The sequence below is a fragment of the Sus scrofa genome, chromosome 15 (assembly GCF_000003025.6).
Source record: "Sus scrofa isolate TJ Tabasco breed Duroc chromosome 15, Sscrofa11.1, whole genome shotgun sequence".
Classification (NCBI taxonomy): Eukaryota; Metazoa; Chordata; class Mammalia; order Artiodactyla; family Suidae; genus Sus; species Sus scrofa.
Window position 1 is genome coordinate 85,596,947 of NC_010457.5, and position 17,955 is coordinate 85,614,901.

Consider the following 17,955-nt stretch of genomic DNA (forward strand, 5'->3'; position numbering starts at 1 on the left):
CTTCTGCATGCTGTGGGCATAGCCAAAAAAAATTGTTTCTGGAAAAGAGAAAATATTCAACTAATGGCTGAAATGCCTGCTTTCTCAATGATTTCAACAGAACACAACTGTCCCTTAGGTGTCATCAACCCATGTTAGAGAAACTTTCTCTAGATGGTTAGAAACATACCATCCTAAAATTGTTAAAAGGACGTCAACGAAGTAAATTACCTTTAGTATGCTCTTTTGCATTCCATTTGCTTTACACAGTAATAGTAGATGAGGCAAACTTCAAACATTGTAATGGTTTTTAGAAAAACAAAAATAAAAACAAACTTTAGCTGTCCAATGGGGAAAATGTTATATTAAATAGTATTCAAAATAAAAGTTAGTTTAAACCTGTTAGTAATGCAAAAATAAAATGGAATGTAATGGAAGCTGTGGTGGTGGTGATTGGATCCTCAGGAAAATCTCCAAATAGGAGCCAAACCCCTGACTCCAAAGAGTGATTTTCCTTTTCAGGAAAGACAGGCCTAAGAGATTCACCACAGTCCCTAAAGCATTAATGACCAGACTGCTATGGCCTTTCTCTATTTGAAAGAACTCCCTTGTTTAAAAAAACTGCTTTTGGAGTTCCTGTCGTGGTGCAGTGGAAACATCCGACTGGGAACCATGAGGCTGTGGGGTTCGATCCATGGCCTTGCTCAATGGATTAAGGATCCGGCGTTGTCGTAACCTGTGGTGTAGGATGTGACTCAGATTTGGCGTGACTGTGGCTGTGGTATAGGCCGGGAGCTGTAGCTCCCTCCAACTGGACTCCTAGCCTGGGAATCTCCAGATGCCACTAGTGCGGCCCTAAAAAACAAAAAACAAACAAAATCTGCTTTCTTGGGAGTTCTCCTCTTGGGCATTGGGTTAAGTATCTGGTGGGTGTCACTGCAGCAGCTCAGGTCACTGCTGTGGGATGGGTTAGATCCTTGGCCCATGAACCTTGGCTTGCTGCAAGTATGGGAAAAAAATGCTTTCTTACTATTTTCTGGCTCTTTTTTTTTTTTGTATATATACATACTAGTAAGAAATTCACCCCAAGATATGCCACATAAAAGAACAAAAGATGTTGTTAATTTGATTTCATAATTTCAAGAAAATGAAAAGGGCCAAAACATTCCTAATCTTTTCAGCAGAAGGCAAATTCAGGGTAACAATCTCTTATTTGCAATTCTGTAATCTGAAAAACTCTAAAAATGTAAACACTTTTCTTTAGCTTGGGGAAACTCATTTGGCAGTAAAATTTGATATGCATTAACTTGAGACTTAATGTACTATAGAAATATTAATGTGTTTGATTAGAGGATGTTGCCCTGGACTCTAAAAGATGGACTGCTTAATAAATACTTCTGCACTGTATTTTTTCTAAAATCTGAAAAAATTCTGAATGTCAAATAAGAATTACAAATAAAGAACTGCAGACCTGTCCTCTCTGTTTTCTTCTGGTACACAGCTGTACACCATGCAAACACTCTGACTCACTTGAATGACTGAAGGTTACCACATTCAAGTACAGGTCTGGAAACTTGCAGATAGTATCTGAATATTATTTGGATTTTTTAAGTGATGACAAACACAATATAAAATCTTTTGATTGATCTCTGACTTTATGTAGGGGAGTCAGTACCTACTTGGGGGTATCTTTAGACACTGAAACTCAGATGAAAAGAAAAATGATAAAATCTCCAAGTTCTTATCATTTTAGGAAACTCAGTGAAACCAATATTCATACTAAAAATTACTCATTATAAACGGGGGGTGGGGGGGAACATTTTCTCCCATTCATTTCCTACAACATGAAGCCCATCCATTAGTCTGTATTTAAGTTACCAAAGAAATTAGAGTAAATGACATGATTATTTGGATATGCTACCTAAAATTTTTTAAAAAGTTCTTTAGTTGGAGTTCCCACCATGGCACAGTGGGTTAAGAATCCGACGGCAACAGCTCAGGTCACCATGGTGGTGTGCATTCAATCCCTGGCCTCGTGCAATGGGTTAAAGGATCCAGCACTGCCACAGCTGTGGCCTGGGAAACTTCCATATGCAATGGGTGTGGCCATTAAAAAAAAAAAATTTCTTCTGTTGGTATTTAGGAAGATCCACCCTTTACTGTGCTCCTTTTCACTAACATGCAGGCTCTATAAGGGCAGGAATTTGTCAATTTTGTTTGTTTCAAAATTTTTATCAGCTATTTCTTGATTTATAGTATTGCTTTCCAAGTGAGTTGGTTTTAAAGAAAAATTTTACATGTTGAACTTCTTTACTGATTCAATTAAATATAAATTATGGCATTTATGGGGCAAATTCCCTTTATCCTATCCCCTCACTAGTTCCATTCCTTCTCTACACAGCCAAGTCATTTTTTGTTTTGTTTTGTTTTGATCTTTTTAGGGCAGAACCCGCAGCATATGGAGGTTCCCAGGCTAGGGATCAAACAGGAGCTGTAGCCACTGGCTTATGCCACAGTCCCGGCAATGCCAGATCCAAGTCACATCTGTGACCTACACCACAGCTCACTACAACGCTCTTAACCCACTGAGCGAGGCCAAGGATTGAACGAACCTGTGTTCTCAGGGATGCTAGTCAGATTTGTTTCTGCTGAGCCATGATGAGAACTCCCAAGTTTTTTTGATAGATGAATCCATCCTGGCTGCCTCTAATTCTTAATCTCCCATTAACTCCTCTTACGCACCACAATTTTGTTTTCGACTCCAACTATTCCACAGTATTTTTCAGGGTTGCAAAATGACTTCCTTGTTGGTAAATCCAGGGGCCACTTCCTTCTTTTATGATATTGCATCTATTACTTGGTACTGCTAACCCCCTCTTGAACTTCTCACCTCACACCTTATAAGAATACCAAATTCATCTGGTTTTGCTCTTGTCTCTTCCTCTGTCCACTCCTCTAACATTTTACTATCCCATAGAGTTTAATCTTCACTCTAGACTTTTATCTGTTTTGTTCATTGCTATAACCTAGAAGTTTCTCAATATGTATTTGTTAAATGAACAAATGAATAGTCCTTACCTTTTCTTTTTCTTTCTCTCTGAAAGACCATCTTTCCCCTACATCTTTAACTAACATTCAAAAGAATGACTTTACTCTAACCCAATCTTTTCCATAGCATTCCAAATGTCTACAGAACATGTGGATGGTCCATAAGCCCTCTCAACTAGATAAGTCTGGATTGGAACTCATTTCCTCCTCTCCTCAAATTAGCACTTCCTCTAAGATATTACCTATAAAGCTAGCCAAGTGAATTTCCTTTTTCTCAGACCCAGTCATCATATTCCAGTGATCCTACTTTTTCAGTTAATAGGCAACAGAATCAAACCTGGCTATCCCCCCTCCCCCAATTCTCCCTGCCATTGTATATAGGAGAAGGTAGGGGAAAGGCTCCTTTTAAGGCAGATCCCATAATATGATAACCCTGGCTTCATTTTAGAAGAAGGCAAATTGTTTTTGACCTCTCTACCAAGATTTCTAATGGGATCGTTTTTATCTCTAGGCTATAAGAACTTTCCCTACTTGCCTCTGAAAATATATGCTACTACTAACTGGTAGGATTCCACTGCATTCTACCCATGCAAGGCAATATGATCCTTTAAATATCAGCAAAACTGCATACAAAGAAACCCAGGCTTTAAATTAAAAGCACATTCTAATACAATAAATTTGGTATTATTCACACACTTTCCAAATTTCCTTCTAAGTTTTTCAAATGAAAATTCTGTCTCAATGCCTACTGTATCCACAATCTGTCTCCTTACTCTTTAACAGAAAAGCATTCTTTGGTAGCTGAGTACCAATAAATCTTAAGGAACATCTCTACTCTCAATCATTTGTACTTGAATGCTCCCAAGTCTACTTCCCCTTGTCTTAATTTCCCCACACATGGTTCACTGCTCAACTAGCCAGGCAACAGAATTTAACTTTCCTCATTAACCTCAGCACTTCATTCACTGAACAAATATTGTCATTATGGGTTTTATTGTTCTAGTGATAAAGCTAAATTTATACCATTTTCACACACACAAGAGATAAAAACCTCACATCTCAAACCTATACCATAATCCTCACAACATTGCTTAATACATGCCTTGTGGCAAAGAAGTAGCTCTAGGCTTTTAATCACCAGAACAGTCCCTTTCTCATTTCGTCTTTAAGTTTGTATTTGTGCAGGAAAGTCTCCTTTGTGAGGTCACAAAAACTGAAAATTTTTGTTTAAGACAAATAGGAAAAGAGATCTAAAACAAATGATGAGGCTTGAGCCATAACTGATACCTGTATTAAAAAGTGGTTCAGGAGTTCCCGTCGTGGCGCAGTGGTTAACGAACCCGACTAGGAACCATGAGGTTGCGGGTTCGGTCCTGCCCTTGCTCAGTGGGTTAACGATCCGGTGTTGCCGTGAGCTGTGGTGTAGGTTGCAGGCTCGGCTCGGATCCCGCGTTGCTGTGGCTCTGGCATAGGCCAGTGGCTACAGCTCCGATTCGACCCCTAGCCTGGGAATCTCCATATGCTGCGGGAGCGGCCCAAAGAAATAGCAAAAAGACAAAAAAAAAAAAAAAAAAAAAAGTGGTTCAGAAAAGCACTTAAAGAGAAAATGAGAAAGCATAAGTTTAAGAGAAAAAGAATGGTCTTTTCCTACTTTTTAACTTTACCCTCATTCTTTGGAAATAAATTAAGAATAGAGGGTTAAAGGCAGTGTCTGTGTAGAGTGAGATGGACACAACGCACTGAGGTCCAAGACATGAGAATTTCTATCCTCAGGCAGAGAAGAAAAGTCCAAGTGCTATAGCAATGTTATTTATACCACTGGAAAAAAGGAAGTGCAACTACGTGGGTATGGGGCATGCAGAAAGAAGTGGGTTTAGAAGCTGATTTTGAACGACAAGTAGGAAAGGTCTTTCCCCCAAATGGAAAGGTGAAAAAGGTTATTCAGGCAAGGAGATAGCATGTCTAAGGACAGAGATTTGAGAGACCTTGTAGAACACTGGATCCTTTAAATTCTTGGTCACTGCTATAGAGCTAGAAGTTGGTAGAGTGCCTGCTACTTAATAGGTTCTGATTCTAAAGTTAAATGTAAAAGGAGGTGTGTGGACTTCTACCATTGCTCCTATTTCTTCCTATGGAGAAATCCCTATGACAGTATTTTGACAGCTTCTTAACCAGGGACTACCACAGCAGCCTCGTCCACACATCAACCCCTACTTCTAGGAACTGCCAAGCTGTTTGTCACCAACTATATCAAGACAGAACTATTAGCTGCCATCCCTTATTTGTTTTCACCCCATGTTAACCTGAAGAGCAGCCTGAATATACCTCCCCATTGAGATGAAAACAGTACCAGCTCCTTTGAAGGCACTGAAAGGGGAAATCTGATAGTGGAAGTGCAGTTACCTCAACTTACCAAAACAAGTCTAATTACTGAGGAGGCTGCATCCTTTCAAACATTCATATCACTTTGTTCCCCCTCTCCCCAAGTCTGTTTATCAGCTTGCCTAATTAAGTATATGGGCTGAATATGTTTTGCCAACTGTCACTGCACAGCTTTGAAAGTGGGCTTGTTGATGATTTAATGAAAGAGCCATTTAGTAAATCACATTCTAAGTTTAAAGAAAACCTGGACCATGGCCTCCACAGAGAAATTTACAAAGTAGCCCCTAGCACACAGCACTACATTCTATTCCAGAGGCTCCTGTCACCAGGCTAGAATAAAGGTGTCTAGATAAACTAATTCAGGAAAGGACTCAACAGGGTAGTTCTGAGGTGGAAGTGCTGAACTCTAGTCTGATCCATTTATGAGTTAATATCAAAGTCAAGTTAAACATGAACCTCCACTGGGTCTCCCTCCCATTAGCCAACCTATTCTGTAGTCACAGGGGCCCATATGTCCCCAGGCCAAGGCATCCACATCATCTTTTTTAGTACCTGTTCATTGGGGAAGATTTATGAGCTTAGCTACAAATAGCAAAGGCCTGCTTTAATCCACCACCACTTCTCCTGATGTATTATTTTAGAAAAATGCTTTGAAAGTTTGCACTTTGTTGTACGCCTTGAAATGTCTCTTCCAATGTCCACGTGAGAAATATATATACAGAGATAATATTTAGGCTGCAGGCTTTTTAAGTATGGAAGTTCACAGAAAATATTATGGTAGTGGCCTTTTTGTTCCATTACCTCCCATGCTAGAATTCTCAGATTTAAATAGAAAAGGAGAGAAATGCAACAAGGAAGCCCTCAAAGTCATTACCATTAGTGAGAACAGCTATATTACCAATAGCCACTTCTTTTTTAAACTAGTTCTGGGCCAGCCATGACTTATATCAAGTTAGGGATACACCAGGTAGTACAAGATTCAGTCCAAATACAAGGGGACAATAAACAGAAAATAATGTTCAAGTTACATAATGTATCACTGTGTACTCTCTTAGGTAGTTTCAGCTACAACGAGCCACTGTACAACTCTTGGCAATGTACAGTCACCAGGGAGGAGACTTAACCTCTAACAATTCAGTAGCTGGGAAAATGGACAAAGCTAAGAAAACTGGTTTATGAAAAACAAGTAAGAAATCCAGGAAGTGTAAGAAATCCAGAATTCCTATTCTATTTTCTTATTATTCACTCCAGAAGTGATTGGAACTAAACTATCCAAAGTAGGGAAGGATGTGTCAGTGGAATAACAAGGAAATACAGGCTAGCCATGGATCAAGTACTTTGCAGCAAGAAAGGCAGCAAACCTGATTCTGGGTGAGGGTGAACCACTGCAAATACCCAGGAGATGGGCTAGAACAGTGGCTCTCAAACTAACTGGCATGAAAATCACATGAAAGCTTTGGTTAAAAAAAAAAAAGAGTGAAAGGCCCCTCATTCCCCAGTTTCTGATTCAACAGGATTGGCATGAAGCCCAGTAATTTAATTTCTAACAAGTTCCATGTAGATATTGGTGCAACTGATTCTACTGATTCAGGAGATTATATTTTGGAAACTTGGGTCAGGTAGGGCATTAGATTAAGGTTCTTGGCCTCTGAAGTCTCAGTGCCTCATATGCATTATTTCTCTTCATCCTCAAAACAACCTCCATTTTTCAGCTGTGTTATCTGAGACTAGAGATGTGAGGTAGTCTGCCCCTAGAGACAGACCTAAAATGTACTGAACCAAGAATGGTACCTTTGGTTTACTAGTCCATCACTCAGTACCAATTCAATTTGGTCTCCTTCTCCTACAGAAAGTGATGTAAAAACGCTTCTTGTTATCAAGATGACACTTTTTTTTGGTGCAGCATATGGAAGTTCCCAGGCTAAGTGTTGAATGGGAGCTGCAGCTGCCTACCCATACCACAGCCACAGCAACACCAGATCCAAGCCGCATCTGCAACCTAGCTGCAGCTTGCCCCAACGCCAGATCCTTATTTAACCCACTGAGTGAATCCAGGAATCGAACACTATGTGGAGTTCTTAACCCACCGAACCACAACAGGAACTCCCAAGATCACACTTTTAATGGCAATTCTAAATCCACCTTTCCATAGTAGGATGTTAACTGAGGTTAACTCCTAAACTCAATGGCAATCCTAAAACAAATTTAAATACAGACAAGGAAGAGGCAGGTTAACTGGTTTTCTGAAACCCAAGTTTATCTGTCTGTCTGTTCTTTCTAGTCTGTGGAAACCTGAAAATGTTAAGGGAACTCTTTCAAGACTTTCAACCATCTCATTCTTGCATCTGGAATAGGCTTTCCCCATTTTTTTCCTTCTTCGTTTATCTCAAATAATTATTCTCAGGATAAAGCGAAAATAGGTTAAAGTGGTTACTGCAGCTGGACTCAGTAAAATTAACTATCATATTATATTACCAGTACATGCAAATGTATCGTAGATTCAGAACTCAATAGAGAGGTAGACAGACACTGGGGACCCAAGTTCGGGAGTTAGCACCTTATTGGAAGTAGTTCAAGTTATGGAAAGGTAAAGAATGACAGAAAGAACACATATAATAAGGAAAAAAACAGTCTCCAGGACTAAACACTAAGAAGCATAACTATTTACGAGGCAAATGAATGAAAAAGAAATGACTACCGAAATTTTACAGAAGCATCCACAAAGATAGTACGCCTAATAAAGGAGAGTGTAACTTCCACTATTTTTAAATTAACTATCGTACATTAATCCCCCACCCGTGGGGAGGCACTAAGAAAGGGACCTTGGGAAGCTCAAACAATTTGAGAGGTTCTAATTGATTCAAAACTGATCCGCATCCAAAACACATCGCATAGGAAGGGAGCGCTGGTTCTGGATTCTGCAATAAAGACAGTGGGGAGAGACAGCCCAGGAGCCTCACGATAGCTACTCCGTCCGCGCAGGCGAGGAGTGGATTCACCACCGCCCGCTGCACCCCACCTACTGGGACTCCTCGGCCCGACAGACACTCACAACCCAATCTCACGGGCCAGCGCGCGGCGGGAGACCCAAGCGCACCCTGGAGCCGCCCACGGCTGTCCCAGCGAGCGTGCACCCAGTCCTGGGCCCTCCTTTACTTCCCGCCGGGTCCCACAACCCGCCACCCGCACTCCGGTTCGCTGCCTACAGCGGGTCTGCGGAATTCGGTAATTACCTGGAGCTCCACCGCGCCGCCATTACACCGGATACACGTCACTTCCCTTTCCCGGGCCGGCGGTAGGCGGAAGGCGGAACATGGAATATATAAAAACCTAAATTGACCTTGCAACGTTATTCTATTACCTTATTTTAAATACCATCTTAAAATGCCACATTGTGAGCAGTCGGTAGGGTCCCACTTTTCCCTTCCCAAAACGGCGACAGAAGAGAAGTTGATATAAACTACAAAGTCCAGAACCCACACGCAAACAGGACGGAAATGACGTTTGCAATTGTAGGCTGAGAAGGCCGCAGTGTATGGTGGGAATTGTAGTTCTCCGTAAGCGGCAGAAAATGCGTCTTGCCGGCCCGCCGGAAACCTGGTTGTGAGAAAGACTTTTAAAAATTTACTTTACTTTAATCTAAAATTATTTCTCTGAAGTCGGCAAAAAAAAAAAAAAAAAAAAGTAGACCTTAATGTATTCATTTTTCTGAGAAAATCTAAGAGCAGACACCTTTCTCGGATTTCCTAGTTACAAGAACTATGTAAGTGAAAATGTTACCAGATGTTAATTAAGTGCCTACTAAGTTCCAAAATTTAAGCCCAAGTGAATGAGAGAATATTGGACTGTAAACAGAGTGACGTAATGAGGAGAAACTAATTCTTTAGAGAAGATGATGTTTCTCTTTTAGGTTAAGGTACAAGCTCGTGAGATATCATAAGGAGACAGCCTCGCTGACTTGGAAATAGTCTGGACAGAGATGAGAGGTAATCAAAGTATTTTCTTAAACTAAACTTTTTTTTTTTTTTTTTTTTTGTCTTTTTGCCTTTTTCTAGGGCCGTACCTGCGGCATTTGGACGTTCCCAGGCTAGGGGGTCTAATCAGAGCTACAGCTGCCGGCCTACACCACAGCCACAGCAAGGCGGCATCGTAGCCGCATCTGCGACCTACACCACAGCTCAGGGCAACGCTGGATCCTTAACCCACTGAGCGAGGCCAGGGATGGAACCCTCCACCTCATGTTCCTAGTCGGATTCGTTAACCACTGAGCTGTGTCAGGAACTCCAAACTAAACTTTTTAATAATAACAAAACCTAAAAGTTAAAACTGCTTGTTACTGTTTTGGAAACTGCCTTTCCTAAAATTTCTGTATATTTATGTTCCTCAACCTTGTATAAACCAGGTCTGGTTTCTCCAAACACTGATCTATTACAATTTGAAGGTGCTAGTATTACCAACCCTTTCCTAGAGGCAGAGTAAAATGATTATGGATAAAGATACTAGAGCAGAACAACTTATGTTAGAATCATGAATCTGTTGAAATAGATGGTTGACCTTTAACAGGTTGCTTCACACTGTGTGCCCATTTCCTGATCTGTTAGGAATGATAACAGTAGCCACCCCACAGAATAGTTTTAAGAATTGAATTTGGTGATACACTTGCTGTGTTTGTGATGATTCCTGGTACATGATAGTATTATCTATCCTTTTTCATGGTTAAGATATTTGGCCATAGTTTAAGGTGCATTTTGGTGTCTTAAAATATTTAAATGTATAGTTTTCAGTTGTACTAATACAGGGCATAGGAGATGAATCTGATAAGCATCTGTGTTCATATCTGAAAAAAAGCACAATACCACCTCTGCGATTTAATTGGAAAGTTAGCGTTAAACTTAGGGGAGCTGGATGGAACTGGGAAAGACTAGGTTTGTCATTTGGGTCCTCCAGGAAGTAAATAGTGATAAACTTAAGAATAAAAAAAGTGAAAGGAGGAGTTCCCTGGTGGCTCAGTGAATTAAGGTTTTGGTGGGCATTGCCACTACTGTGGCTTGGGTTTTCATGCCAAAGACATGGCAAAAAAAAAAAAAAAAAAAAGGAAGAAAGAAAAAAAAGAAACCAGATAGCCAGGAGTAGCTCCAGAGAAAAATGAAGAGTCTGTCCTTGAGATAAAATGGCCAGGCCCTTGCAACACAGTCGTGCTTAATCATTGGCTGGGGCCTCCCCAAAAAGAGCATGGCTTTAACTCAAAACCTGAGGTGGACTTGAAAGTGGTAGTGGTTAAAGGCTGTCACCTACTCACACTCCCTGTAACTAGGCAAAAAGCATTTTACTGAAGGGGTATCTGAGCAGCACATCTTTCTGTTTGTCACAGTCCATGCCTTGCACCATGTAGATTCACTTTCCTTACACTTTCAGAGAACTGTTTTCTTTGTGAAGAGAAACTTTAAAGACAGAAATTTAATGGGACAAACTACAGTCCTCATCTTTACAGTTGGTCTTGAGCCACAACTGAACTCATTGCCTTTCTCCTCTGGTATTCACTCTAAAATTTCCTCACTTTCAGCTATCACCTCTACTGGTCTTAATAATTAAACTGGTAGTGTGAAAACCCTAATTCCTGAGAAATTTGAGCCCCTGGCAACAATCCCCTTTTCAGGCAGGTGTTGTTGCACTTGTCCATTTACAATCACTGTCAGGCAAGGCAGAGGTGCCCAAGTGGATTACCCGAGTACCACACATATTCCTACTGCCCCTGTTGTGTAACATCAAGTCTGCTTCCTCCTGATGATCAGAGTTAGCTTTTCCTGCCAAGGTGTGGATTCATCTTGCCTACTTGTCCCTGAACTCAAGAATTCCAAAGTTCCCAGGCAGCAGATAAAGCTTAGTTCAGTGGAACCCTTACCATGTCCCCTAGCAAGAATATGCCACTTTGGGGACTAGGACCTCTAGTTCTACAAAATTCAGAGCTTCATAAATGGGAAACACTTCCCTTAGTGGGTCATTGGGAAGGTGGTAAATAGGGCTATTCCTCTTTTAATCCATTGTTTTCTGGCCCCATGTATTGTTTCTATTCAGGAACATGAACCATATCAAGTTCTATTGCATCCTGGGGAGCAGCCTTTCATCCTTGCAGAGTATTGTCTCTTAGCAAGTGCTTGAACTTCACCTTCAGCCCACCATTCCAGTGCTATATTAGGCTATATTCTGGGACATAATGGCATGTGGTACAACCAGTGGAACCCATGGTGGTACCTTCCTGCACCATCTTTGCTGATTTCCCTGGCTGGATATCATATTGTATTGTATTCCATGCCTGTGTATCAGACATGGTATCAGCTCACAGGTAGTGTGCTCAGTGAGGACAGGTGTATATGGACTGCAAATGCATACCCAAAATAAATAATCTATGCCCATGCTGCTCCTTCCAGGATGGAAAGATCCCAGTGTAGTCAACTTGCTACCAAGTGGCTACTTGATCTCCTAAAGGAGTGATGACATATTAGGAGCCCAGTGTTGGACTCTCTTGTTGGCAGGTTGAGTATTTACATGAGGCAGTAGGTAGGTCAGCTGTGGTAAGTGAGCTCCATGCTGACAAACCCATTCATAGATTTCATTTTTGTCACCATGACCTTGTAATTCAGGTATTCATTATGCCAGCACTGGGGTGGCCACTAACAAGAACAGGCTAACAGCCAGCTGAGTAATTTTGTCTACTAGGCTGCTTACTGCCTCTTCTATAATGCATACTTTCTGGTGGATATTGACTTATGATAAAAAGATTGACTTATGGTAAAAAGGGACACTTTTTGCCTACACCAGTATGTATATCCACATACCCCTCAGCCTCTACAACTTTCTTGTTTGCAATCTTCAGAATCTCTTTCTTTTCAGACTTCTGACCAGTCAGCCTGGCTATTTGCCATTGCCTACTAGATTATATTCTAGAGTCAGACTACTTTTTCTTCCGCACCAAGACCAGGTGTACTACCCAAAGCTCTGCCCATAAGGAAAATTGTCCCTCTCCTCTGTTTTCAAGGCTGTTCTTGACTGAGGCTTTAATGTAGCTGTTGTCCAGTTTTAGCTTTCACCCATATATTTAGCCAACCTATCTGTAAACTAAGCTTGGCCATTTTTTTCTTTCTTTAGCCTGTTGTTCAAGACCTTACCTCCTACCCCATATAGCCATCAATATGAGCTAGAGAGAGGTATTGCTGCAGCTGTGATGGGTGATGTCAAAATCTACACTATCTGCTCATGTAGATTGCTTGTACCCTCTTGTCTTCTTCATGCCTTATCCAAAATGTAATACCTTCATCTTATGATGAATTAGGACTGGGCCTCCAGAATTTCTGACATGGCAGGTACAATAAAACACATTTCATTTTGTACCACTCAGTGTCTCATGATCAGGCATTCTCTCTTTAGAAGTAGCATGTGAAGAGCTATTTTTCAAAAGTTGCACAAATTTGATCCAAAACCCCAGGAACCTGAACTGTGATTCTCCTTCTAAGATTTCCATAAACTCCATACTGCATCTTTTTCTGAAACTGACAACTATGACTCTATAAAATATGCCAGATCCTTTAGTCCAATTATGAAGGCTGCTTGCAATACAGCTCATACCTGCTGCAGAGCTCTTGATTGTGCCCTGGTATTATGGGCCTGAAATATATTTCTAGGTCTGGGGTACATTGCCTACGGAACCCAAAGCAGCCTCTTAGGCCCTGTAGGGAATGCAAGAGGCAGAAATTTGTCTTTTACTTTGAAGAGGATGTTCTAGTGCTTCGCTTAACACTGGGCCTTCAAAATCTTTAATGAAAAGAGAGGTTCCTCATTCTTCATGCGGTTCATTTCCTACTCTCTGTAGCACAAACCTCCAGCATGCTAGTCACCTCTTGCTCAACCTGTTTGATCAGCATGATGTCATTGTTATAATGGATCTGTCAGACCTTCCACAGAATTTTCAGATGATCCATGTATCTTTGGACTGTATTATGATAGAGGAGAGTTAACATAGCTCTGGGGCTAGAGCGTCATTGCATGTTGTTGTCAGTTTATTTCATGTAGATGTTAATTATTTCTAATTGTGTTTAGAAAAGAATACTTTCTCCAAATCAGGGGCCACATACCATGTACCTGAGGCCCTATTATCCTGGTTTATCAATGATACTATGCTTGGCATGGCAGCTGCAACTGGGGCTGCTATGTGGTTGAACTTGTGTAACCTACAATCGTTCTGCTAATTCATCTGGCTTCTGCAGGTGCCAGCTTGTCAAATTTAATGGAGATGTGCTGAGAACTATTACTCCTGTATCCTTTATCTCCACCATAACCCTGGCATTGTGATTTATTATTTTAGACTTACTCTCTTGGCCAGGAGAGGCAGTTTCAAAGACTTCTGCTTGACTTCCCCATGATAGCTCTCATGCCGCAGGCCAATGACTATATATGAAAATTACTCCAGGAGTTCCCATCATGGTGCAGTGGAAATGAATCCAACTAGCAACCATGAGGTTGTGGGTTCAATCCCTGGCCTTGCTCAGGGGGTTAAGGATCCAGCATTGCCTTGATCTGTGGTGTAGGTTGCAAATGTGGCTCAGATCTGGCATTGCTGTGGCTCTGGTGGAGGCCGGCAGCTACAGCTCTGATTGGACCCATGGCCTGGGAACCTCCATAGGCCACGGGTGCAGCCCTAAAAAGACAAAAGACAAAAAAAAAAAAAAAAAAAAAGCAACTCCAGGAGTTCCAATCATGTCTTGCTAATAACGAACCCAACTTGTATCTATGAGGATGTGGATTTGATCCCTGGCCCCACTCAGTGTGTTAAGTATCCGGCATGGCTGTGAGGTGTGGTGTAGGTCGCAGACGGCTTGGATCCTGCATTGCTGTAGTTGTGGTGTACACTGGTAGCTGCAGCTCTGATTCGACCCCTGGCCTGGGAACTTCCATATGCTGTGGGTACAGCCCTTTAAAAAAAAAAAGAAAAAAGGAAAATTATTCCAACTGTGAGTATGTCAATCCCAATTATATACATGGGACTGAGTATATAACCACCAAGTTAATGTGAATCTAGTGGATCATTGTAGGCCAGACTCTGGCCATGACTCCATTTATTACCTGGCCTCTATATACCTCCATTCCAGCAGCAGAACCATGATGTTTCAGATCTTCAGGTGTCACTGTCAACTCTGACTTATATCTAATTGTCCTCAAAATATATGGATACACCCCTTTCTCTGTATACCATCATTCAAATAGTTTCAAGTGGATCCCTTTGGGAAGGGGCCAGAGGATTCTCTGCAATATATACTTGATATGGTTCTGTAGAGCCCTTCTTTCTGAGAACCAGTTAAATCTTCACTCAATGCTTTTAAAACTGATACAGGTCCACGAACTGGGCAAGAGATTGTAACTTTTTTGGGGGGGCAACTACCCCTAGCTTCCTGCTCATTCATTCCTCCTTTTAATCACTTATATTAAGCAACACTCTCATTAGTTGCACATGTGTTTTGTCACTAGACACCATTTTCTGTTAAATATCTTTACAACTTCCTCTTGGCTATTGCTCCTACATTCTGGTCACTATAACTGTGATCTCCTAACTCCTGATGGTTAAGTGTTGCTTAGCCTCTGTTGCTTTGGCCATCATCCTCAGTGCTACTAATGAACCACGTTCATGGTAGGCTTTCCTATAGTCAACCTTGAGCTGTTAAGATGCCAGCATGGATGTCTTTCTTTGTGGTACTGGCCCCTTTTACTTAGCACATTCTTGTTGGCTTTGGGGAATAATATGTCCTCTGGGTACCCCTCTGCAAAGTAATTTTCTGGTAGGTTTTCTGGCCTCACATAATATATTCACTCCAGCATGTCCACTTTCCTGAGCTTTTTTATATCCTTTCTCCAGGGTCAGCTATAGCAATTCAGGCATTTCATTTTCCTCGGAATGAACCATTACTTTCTCCAGATGTCTGGGAATCACCCTAGCATTGCATTTGCTCCACCCATTCAGATTCTTTCCAGAGTGTTTAATTTTATATTCCAAGAGAATGCCCCAAAGTCAATAAACTCTCCCTATCTGGTTTATATGCGTGTGCTATCTACCAGTGAAAAGTTTTAGCAGTTGCACTGCAGTATTGTGCCAAGTATTAATTGACCCTCATGTACCACCCAGGATGGGCTGTTTTTTTGTTTTTTGTTTTTGGCTTTTGGCCGATCAGGAAGTAAGGGATCTAGTTTCAAAATCTCAATTTACAACTTGACTTTTTTCGTCCTTTCTGGTACCACTGTGTCATTTTGGGTCCTCTGAGAAGTGGGCATTGAGATGGAGAAGGAGAATAAAATCCTTATTGGGAGATAACACCTGTGAAAGGAAAGGGCAGGAAAAAAGATTGAGCAGGAGGAGTCAACAGACTGTGATGCAGATGTGACAAAGTCTCTGAAAACCCAACACAGAGGTCCAGAATGAGGTTTAACTCTGAGAAGAGTCTTGCATTGAGTGAAAGTCTAGGCCCTTGTAGTACATCGTGTCATCTTGCTTGGTCATTGGCAGAGGGCATTCCAAGAACATGACCTGAGCCAAACCTGGCAGCCACAAGTTCTTTCTTGAAGAGGGATCTGAACACCTGAAGGGTGCATTTCTGTATCTGCCATTATAGGTACCAGTACTAGAAAAAAGTTAGGTTTGTTTGCTGTGTTCCATGTTTCTTAATTAGTTCAGCACTGTTGTGAGAATTACATGGGAAGAATCAACAAATAAAAAGAGATCTCTGTCTTCTCTGGATTAAGTTCTTAAAAAATTTTAGTGATTGAAGATTTTAAGGAAAGACCTGGAAATTTATCACTGCTCACTGTCCATAACAGGTTCTTAGTTCATGGGATACATTGATTAAACACTTTGGAAATAGCTAATAGAGAATTTTATTCTCCTTCATTCTGATATTGTTGGTACTACAGTAATTTGACCACAGCAATTCAGTCTCATTATTAAACAGTTTTCTGCTTCATTCTGAAACTTACTTGAGACTCCATCCAGGCAACAGACTACACTTATCTCTTAACAAAAAACAGCCTCAGAACCCTGTGAAAAAAACTGTGCTAGGTACTCTGAACTTTGGGTATTTCAAAGAACAGAGTCTTGGGTACAATCTTCCAAGGTAAAATTGCTTGGAAAACTTTTAGACTGTACCAGTTTATCAAGTCCAGATTCCCTGTCAGGAGACATGTTTCTACAGTCTTTTCTTAGCTTCTTTTGCGTCTATTTTCTATGCTAAAAACTCCATCTCATCCTACTTTACCTTTACCCTATATTCCTGCTTGAAAAACAGTGGAAGTGCTGGTAAATGACTTAAGCTTAAGAACAAAGACCTAAAGGCATAAGTTATTCATGTGGTCAGCTGAACGAGGACATAATGCATTGGTCTAGGAATGTGGACCTGTGCAGATAGGCCTTTTGTCCTCTTAAGAATAAGAGGACAATAAGAATAAGAGGAAGATGAGCCTCATGGCCCCAAGGGGTTTATGAGGGGTCATTAGCAGGATATGCATTAGCAAGGAGAACCGAGGTGCAAACTTAGGCACACTGTCTGCAGAAGCACAATAGTGATTCTCTAGATGCTATGCATAGATAGTTGAAGGCAAGCTTCCTCAATGCTAATGATTGTTAAATGCCTAAAGGTCAGAATAAAAGCTTAACCAGCTACCGGCTTTGTGACTTTTAAAATAATAAAAAAAAAAAAAAACTATATCCTGCACCTATAGCCCCCTCCTCACTTGATGTAATCCTGAAGAGCACGATAAAAGCAATGTGGTTTCTTGAGGCCACGCTCTTGGTCCCTGAGACCTTGAGTCCCTCGGTTCCGGTTCCCGCCTTTACTTAAGATAAATGTCTCTGTGTCTTGTTTTATTTTAACTTTTTTCTTAAGTTTCAGAGCACCTATTCTTCAGCCTCGCCTGCTGAGCTGGTCTCCGCAATTCCTAGGACTCTTTTCTATCCAAAAGCAGACATACTTCATCAAAATTAACTAAATGATCCAAGGTCCAGTGAAATACAGATTAATTTCAGTGGACTTAATAGAATATTGAGGGATTTCCTGTTGTGGTGCAGTGGGAATGAATCCATCTACTATCCGTGAGGATGTGGGTTCGATCCCTGACCTTGCTCAGTGGGTCTGGGATCTGGGGTTGTGGGCGAGTAGTGTAGGTCACAGACGTGGCTCGGATCTCAACAAAAACAAAAACCTCACTATGTGGCCATGGCATAGGCTGGCGGCTGCATCTCCAATTCAACCCCTAGCCTGGGAACTTTCATGTGCAGTGGATGTGGCTGTAAAAAAGCAAAAATAAATAAGCTATCGAGGGAAATTCTAATATGGTAATTTATGCAAAACATTTTTGGTATTAATGTCCTAATTTTTGTAGATAGATGAAAGAGCCCTCTCCTTTTCCTCTGAAGATATTTTAAATCTTCAATTTAGCAATCTGCCTGTGGGATCTTATTCTCACTGACATATAAGAATGAGAAGCACGTATTTTTACTGAGTCTCCTTA

The 17,955-nt window shown here is 41.0% G+C and overlaps 1 protein-coding gene across 1 annotated transcript in view; it reads right to left on the reverse strand.

Moving 5' to 3' along the window:
* The window catches only part of CWC22 (CWC22 spliceosome associated protein homolog), a 64,680-nt gene extending 55,789 nt beyond the window's left edge, over positions 1 to 8,891 (reverse strand). The window contains exon 1 of the mRNA XM_003133514.5: positions 8,643 to 8,891. The gene's annotated coding sequence lies outside the window, so the exon portion shown is untranslated. The remainder of the gene's footprint in view (positions 1 to 8,642) is intronic.